General features: G+C 29.5%; 1 long non-coding RNA gene across 1 annotated transcript in view; it reads left to right on the plus strand.

The window, feature by feature from the left end:
* The first annotated feature begins 498 nt into the window (after positions 1-498).
* The window catches only part of LOC106792399, a 25,854-nt gene continuing 18,065 nt past the window's right edge, over positions 499-8,287 (plus strand). Inside the window, exon 1 of the long non-coding RNA XR_001382286.1 lies at positions 499-550. This is a non-coding gene — a long non-coding RNA (uncharacterized LOC106792399). The remainder of the gene's footprint in view (positions 551-8,287) is intronic.

Here is an 8,287-nt window from a genome sequence, read left to right on the forward strand (position 1 = left end):
CCTGTTATTTCGTACGAAATAGCAGGTCGTTTTATTACAGCCTTCCACATACTGAATTCGAAACTTTTCAGCTCGTCTATAGGTATTAGACACCAGTACATTTATATTATATATGTATATACCTAAGTATCATTTCCGTTTGTTAAGTATCAATAAAAATCTTGATGAAAATTTGCATCTCTCTCTTTATGATAGGCTCAAAACTTTTCAATCCTCCTATAAATATAGGAAGACTATATTTATATATGATATATAATAATTATATATGTGTGTGAAAACTTTATTGATGGAATATTTGAAAAGTTGTTGTTTAACGGCCCTTTAGAAAAGGGTCGAATGATATATATTTTAGATGGTAAGGGGTATCTAAGAGAATAATTAGAAGGGTGTACTTTAGTAGGACACCTTCGGAGCGCTTCGTCGACCATAAAAGTAATCAGGAGAGAACCGTGCGGACGCACCAGACCGCGTAATAAGCAGCTACTTTGCCAACCATAATTGAGAAGGTACGAGCAAGCAAAGACGTGAGGAGAACTTAATACAGTTTCAGGTATTTATTTGAGTATTACCGCGAATGTATTTCTTATTTATCGGTTGGTCCATTATTATTATTACAATCTTAGATATTTCTTTAAATTAACTATAATTCTTATTATAATATGTTTTTTCTTTTTTTTTTCTTTTAATAATAAGTCAACTTATTTATTACAATTGGATTCAAAATATTTAACAGGTCAAATTATTTCAGATACATTTTTATTTCGTTGAATAAAACAATCTTCTTATTTTTGTTTTGCATAAGCATTTTTTTTTTTTTTTTATATATATATTCCAAAGTTTAACTTACGATAAGTAAAGAGGAAAGGGTCAAAAGTATATGTTAGCATATATATTTTTATATATGTAATTGATGCAAACAAAAATGGTACAAATTAAAAACTGTAAAATGTATTTACAAACTCGTCCTGGATTTTTTAACCTGGATAATAAAATTGTTGTTTTTACTAGTAACAATATGTAGCAGCGATCATTTTTAATGAAAATATAAATTGATAAACTCTCGAGGAGAAAAAGTAGAACACGTTGGATAATATTAATTTTTGTTAATTAATAATCTCTCTCTCTTTTTTTAAATTTAAATTTATTTAATTATTATTTATATATTTAACATTAAATTTAATTATGAATAAATATATTTCGATGTATTATATATATTATTTGTATTTATATATATATATATATATATGTACAATAATAATTCTAATACTTTATTAATTTTCTTCGTGACTTATTAATAACGATAGTTTCATCTACGGTTCGTTTAGTCGTGTCATCGGAATAATAACACGTAGTACATTCGTCTTCTCCCTCGATATTCATTAGTTTGGAGCTTCGATCCGTTCACAATGTCGTCATACTAAACCGAGAAACTTGGCACGTCCGTGATAACTCTAGAGAGTTGGCTGACTTAGCGAGTAAAAGGAACGGAACTTGGAGAACCCTTCTCGGTGGGATACCGCGAAAGTTCATCGATCATGAACGTGTTTATAACGATGGGACTAATTGTAAAACCACAGCGTGTAAAACAATTCTCCGAAAACTTATTAAAAAATAATTTCAATTTAACGACCATCAAATTTATTCCTCGAAGAATTCTTTCATTTCAAATAATTCGATAAAGAATTTTATTTATACAAATTAATCATCATCTGTCATTGACATTTAAATTTATGTAAAACTTAAATTTATTAAATATTAATTTTTTAATTAATTATATTTAAGTAAAAATAAAAAAAATATAAATAATTTTAATAGAGTGTATATATATATATAAAATAAATCTTAAAATCAATTATTTCTATTTCTGGATCTAATCCATATTTATATTCTTTTTCACTATTTTACATTATTTATTTCTCAAGTATATTGTCATACAATTTATTGTTTGAACAGAAAAAATATCATATACTTGATGTAGATTAATTTCTAATAAAAATATTGTTTTATCTCTTTCTTATTTTCTCTCTCTCTCTCTTTTCATTATCGCAAAATTTTCAACGAATCAATATTCGATTAATAACGCAACAGTTCATACGATCTATATCGTCTAAGTACACGCATATATATATATATACACTCTCTATTTCCTTTCATGTATTTCTCAAGAAGTAACATAGACAAGATGAAAGCAGCGTCCCATCGAGACCAAAGCAACGTAATTAACGTTACAAGATCGGTAGGAAAGGGCGGCGGGGGGGCGGGGGATGGGAGGGGGTGAGTGGTTACGAGGCGATCAGTAGTTAGAGTCATTTCTCGAAAGGTTTATGTCGTAGTGACGTCTATCGGGTTATATTTGTATCAAATATAGTAAAAGAGCATCTTGTAATATCAAACGTAGGGTAAACGGAATGAGAAATGTTTCTCTATCAATGAGTATTGGGAAAGGAGGAGGAACTTAAGTCATTTGGGAACGACAGTCTTCGTAATATCTTGAAACATGGTACGTTTCCATCTTATATTCCAGCATCCTTCTCTTCCGATGGTTCGATCGATCGGACCAGAGAAATTACAGAATATATAACTCCGTTCGTTACGGAACAATGGAGAATTTAATCAGGCGAATATCCGGACGACCCTTCGTAAAATGCAATCTGTATTTGTTGTCATTGTTGTTGTTGTTGTTGTTTGTCATTACAAAATCTGTATTAAAGTATCTAATCTTACGCGTTTAAGAAAAAAGAAAGGAAAACAAGGATAAAGTTGTTTTTTTTTTTCTGTTTTACGTAAGTTTTTAATATTCGTGTAATTTATTTCAATCACGTTTATTCGTGTTGTTTGTTTGTTTGTTATTTTTTTAAGGAATATTTTGTTATAGTAAACGATTCGACACTTTTTTCTCACGTTGGAATTAAATAAATTTTATTATAAAAGAAACAAAGTAATATCGTTATCTTTTTCTTTATTTCTTCTTATTCCTTTAGACTTTCATTTTCTTCTTTTGACTCTATAGTTCAAAGTTCGCTTATCGTATTTTAATCGAGTCACGGGAACAGTTCGGCGTACAATGTCACAATCATCAAAAGTAATTTCATGCTCCGACGCGAAACGCGAGATTCGCAATCCGTTTCGATTGTATTTCCGACATCGTCGTTTGCTTCCATTGCTTTTACTAGTGGAATGGATTTTTGTTGGAATGGTTTAGCTCGTCGCTGAGTGGGCATAAAACGAGAGCCCTTTTATAATTCGATCATTCAAATATATATATATATATATATATGCAGTACGTCGTTTTGTTTTATTACACAGAGAGAATTTAAATTTGTTAACGACGAGTGACTTAACGTCGATCTTTCTATTGGGAAAAAAGACCTTTAAAATAAATCAATTTTATTTAATCAACAATAAAAATTGATATAAGAAATGGTAATAAGATAAAGATTTGCTAAAACTTTTCAAGGAAATTGCAAAGATGCACAATTTACAGCATTACATTCTCTGACATTTTCTAAACTCTACATGCTAAATTTATAACTCGATATGATATTCTACGCGTAGACAAAAGAGTGTACTTTAATTTAATATAAGTTTCATTAAAATCTATTCACACACTTTTAGTATAAAAAATATTTACCAAAACTTTTCAAAGAAATAGCAAAGTTGTACAATTTACAGCATTGCAATCTCTGATATTGTGTGATCGTATGGCTGTGTGTGTCTGTGTCTGAAAATGTATTCTTTTCAACGTTGTTTAAATAATAATTTGATATTCTATAGAATATCAAAGTATTATATTCGATGCCTAGAAAAAACTCTCCAAAATGTCTTATTTCCGACTTCGTCTGAAGGTTCTTTGCATTTATAGTAATGACGAGGAATTACTAGCAATGACTGATTTTCGGCTTTGACGGTATCATATATATCGAAACAGAAGAAGAAGAGAGAAGAAGGAAGTGAAGCAGATGGAGAATAGACGGAAGAACAAAACCTGCTTCTCCTGAGAGTACCAACAACTGAGATATGTATATAGGACAACAGTTAGCATAGAAACTACGAGCATCCATTAAAAGGGACTTTAATCTAAACTAATCCTCCTGTAATCCTTCGTTAAGCTTCCTATATAACGCGTGTTGCGGAGTTCGTTTACCTGAAATGTTTCATTTAACCGTGCTACTCTTTTCATGTATGTATGTATGTACGTATGTATGTACACGCTTCTCTTTTCTCTCTTTCTATCTATTTTCCTTTTGCATATATGCTTTTACAAATATTGGTGATACGCAGGCAGAATCGTTTAGGTATATCAATGGTTTAGTTTGGTATACGTCTTTATTTTTGATTTTAAAGTTCTACCAAGTGGAACATAAATGCAATTTTTTGTTCAACGAATTCTTGGTATGATAACAATCGTTGGATTTTCATTTTCATTTTCATACGCATTATAATCTTTACTACATTTATTATTTTAAATATGAACGTACTTAAATGAATTTTTAATTATGAAAAATGAAGATTATTATTATTATTATTATGCAATTATAAACTTTGTAAAAAACTTCATATATTTGTACAGATTTAATTCTAATATATATCAAAACAAATTTTCTCAGCCACGAAATATCGAGAAATATATTTTAACTGTAATTATCGTATGCATCTGTAAAAGATTTCAAGTTAATCAATGCTTTAATTAACAATCTAAAAGTAATTAGTCAACATTCTCTCTCTCTCTCTCTCTCTCCGTTCTTTATGTAGTTGTTTCCGTTTCCTTTTCATTCGTCTTCTCGACCGAATAAAAGTAATTATTTTCTTGCGCATGTGTGTTGCATCATCTACACATCCCTGATGAATGCTAGTAAGATTCTCATCTAGGTGGTAAACTTTCGTGCCTATTTCTGTCCTACATCACGACTTTCAGTTTAAATGCATTGAAGATTAAACCTGGAAGATGAATTAAACAAACGTACATACGCAATAACCATTTAATTTGCCCCCGTGCTATTTCAACGAATTATTTTTCTAAAAGAAAAAAAAAAAAATAAACCATCGCATCGAATGTTTAACATTTATTATCAAAGAGTGCACTTGGATCAATCAGAATTGTTTCAGTATATCAATTTTATTCTTATAAAAAGATTTCCGTTCGTTATTTTCATTATTGTTATATAAATGAAAATGCTCAAATGTATACTCGAACGTTATTGTCTTTCCTTTTTTTTTTTTTGTTTTTGTTTTTTTTATGCTACACGTTCCAAGTATCTTTTGTTCAAATAATTTTGATTTATTGTCAATGACGTAATATAAATGTAATTAAATATCCAACATGATCGAAGTGGATTCGGTGTTCACGCTTCGATCATTTTAAACGACAATTAAAATTACAATAAATATATATGACGATATATGACTATTTATATTTTGCAAAGGGACACCGATAGGTACATCTACTTTGTTTGATACAGTTTTGTCAAAATTTACGACTAATGTCGTACACTTTAAGAGAAGTTCATTTCTCCACAGTCTTCGATGTTTCTATGAAATAATAAACCATGGGAGTTGGTATCATAGGACACTGACAAATTACGTTGCTAATATATTTTGCATAAAACATTTTACGTAGATATAATAAATGCACATCGTTCTATTGCTCTGCATATTTCTCTCCCCTTCCATCACCCCCTCTTACCATCCTCTTGCTCTCTTTTGTTAATTAACTCGTGCTGCAAAAAAAAAAAAAAAAAAAGAAAAAAGAGAGAAAACGAATCATTCGTTTTATTTCAGCGTGCAAATAGAAACATTTGCCTAGAGACTATTTTTTATATATATTACCTAAGTCCAGTAGTTTTTTTTTTTCTTTTCAAATGAATTTATTTTAACGGCGAAAGAGAAATGCGTTTGTCGTTATATAAAATAAAAAAAAAAAAAAAAAAAATATATAATTCTCACGACAAACGCATTTTTTTCCCGTTAGATATATATATAAATATGCATATGAAAACGTTAAAAAGGTCTTTGAGAATGGACGAATTTTTTGTTTGGAATGATTTCAAGCGAAATATGGTATTTGCTCTTTGACCTATATATGATGTTCCGGAAAGCAGTTGGAAATTCGAGACGGTCTGAACTACCTCTTTCTATCCTTGTCATACGCACAACGTTCCGTATATATTTCACGTCTTGGTTCTATATTAATATACATTCCAAGACCCAGATGAATTCATCTAACTGACAATGACCGAATAACCTAAATATCAACATAATTTCTTAAAGAACATCTGGACGGACCTTTTCATGATTAAAATGGAAAGATTCTATATATTTTTATATGTAAATGTGTGCATATAAAAATATATATATATTTATTCTTAATATTTTAAAACAAATGAACATATTTCACGATGGAAAATAATATTTCCATATGTAGAATACACGGAACAAATATACCATGGAAACCTATAAAGTAAACTTAAATTAACTCACAAATGTATGAAAATAGGAAATATTAAAATCGGAATTAGTTTCATTTGGTTAGAAAATAAAAGGAAGGAATGGAAAAGTTTGCATAGAAGATTGGTAAAGTTTTCGATTCAAAAAAAAAAAAAAAAAAAAGGCCCCCACTCTCAAAAAAAAATAAAACACTTCCAAGGCGTACTGATTTGCTTAACTTTCTAAATACTCTTGCTAGTTTTTACGTCTTGGATATACATACTGCATGGTAACCGGTGTTCTTAAAATTAAAAGTGCCCGCGGTCAACCGACCTTTACGATGAAATTCGATCCGAGAATATTTTTAAATTATTTATTTTGTTTTACTTTTTATTTGTTCTTTTTTTCTTTCTTTTGTGATCTCCTACACTAAGTTGGCTGAAAAGAAAATTGAAAATATTAATAAGTTTGAAAAGTGATCTCTTCTACCCGCGTGCGTAGAATAATCTAATTTCTCGTTTTTATTATTCACATTTGCCAACTAATTTTCGTCGAAAGTAAAGAAATTTTCCTTTACGGACGACACATAATGAGGAATCTACATTGCAAAATATAATTATGAATCCGAGCATATGGTGACGTCATTTTTTCGACATATAAAATACAAATGAGAGAAAAGAGATAGAGAAAGTGAGGGGGAGAGAGAGAGAGAGAGAGAGAGAGAGAGAGAGAGAGAGAGAAAACGTGCTTTAAACTTATTGTTTGTAGAGTACATACATTATAAACTATATACACATATATGAGAAAAACGAGTCATTAAAATATTTCACCCGTTGTTTCGTGTTTTATAATGCGTGGCTCGTAAACGGAAACTTATTATAAAAACTTTTGCTCTTAACTTCGAACAATAAGGATGGGTTATTGTCATTACCCTAGTCTCGACGATATTCATTTTCTCATTCGTTTCTATTTTTGCGTGTTACTATTTTTTTTTCTTCTTCTTCTTCTTTTTTATATTTTCATTTTACATTATTTTTTCAAAAGCACCGAAATTTTCGTAACATCTTTATTTTATTTTCACACCAGACGTCATCTTGATTCCATTCACAAAAAATTTATCGAGATTAAATTATCGCGAATTTAATACACCGGAGATTTGTATTATAATAATTATAGAAAATACGTGAAATATTAGAGAAATTTAAGGAAAGTAATTAAATAATTAATGATATGAGAAAATAATTGTAAATATATGTATACATAGTAAATCCCAGGAGTATTCGTACCCATACTGTATATCCGAATTTATGCAAACAAAAACATATTTTAAGATGATTACATTTTGAAATTGATATAAATTTTTTATTGGGAAAACGAACATTTCTTTATGAGATTTACTTTTTCTTTACATAAGATCTAATTTTATTTAAAAAATGTTTCACGATCGACTTGTTATCATAAGCATAGTCTAACAACAGAACGTTCTTATTGACACCCTAACTGGGATCTTTAACTAATGCTCTATTTATCATGTAGTTTAATCGGTTTTTAATAGATTACGGAACGTAAATGTACAATATATGTATACGTGAACACGATTTTTTATATTTTCCAATGGGCCATATATATATATATTATATATATCGTGTTCTTTTTCGAGGAATTACTTTTACAAAATGGTTTTTGCAACTCGATAGAATCGCTAGAAGCAATTGTGTTAAAACGAAATTTTCTTGGCATTGTTCTCTTTCTACGCCTCGCGAAAATTTATGTTCACCGATATCGTACCGCGGTCGTAGCATATTTTTCCTTCCATCTTTTTCTATTTTTTCTATTTTTCTTTCTTTCTCTCTCTATCTTTTGC

The sequence above is a fragment of the Polistes canadensis genome, unplaced genomic scaffold (assembly GCF_001313835.1).
Source record: "Polistes canadensis isolate GaletaPanama2010 unplaced genomic scaffold, ASM131383v1 scaffold_422, whole genome shotgun sequence".
NCBI lineage: Eukaryota > Metazoa > Arthropoda > Insecta > Hymenoptera > Vespidae > Polistes > Polistes canadensis.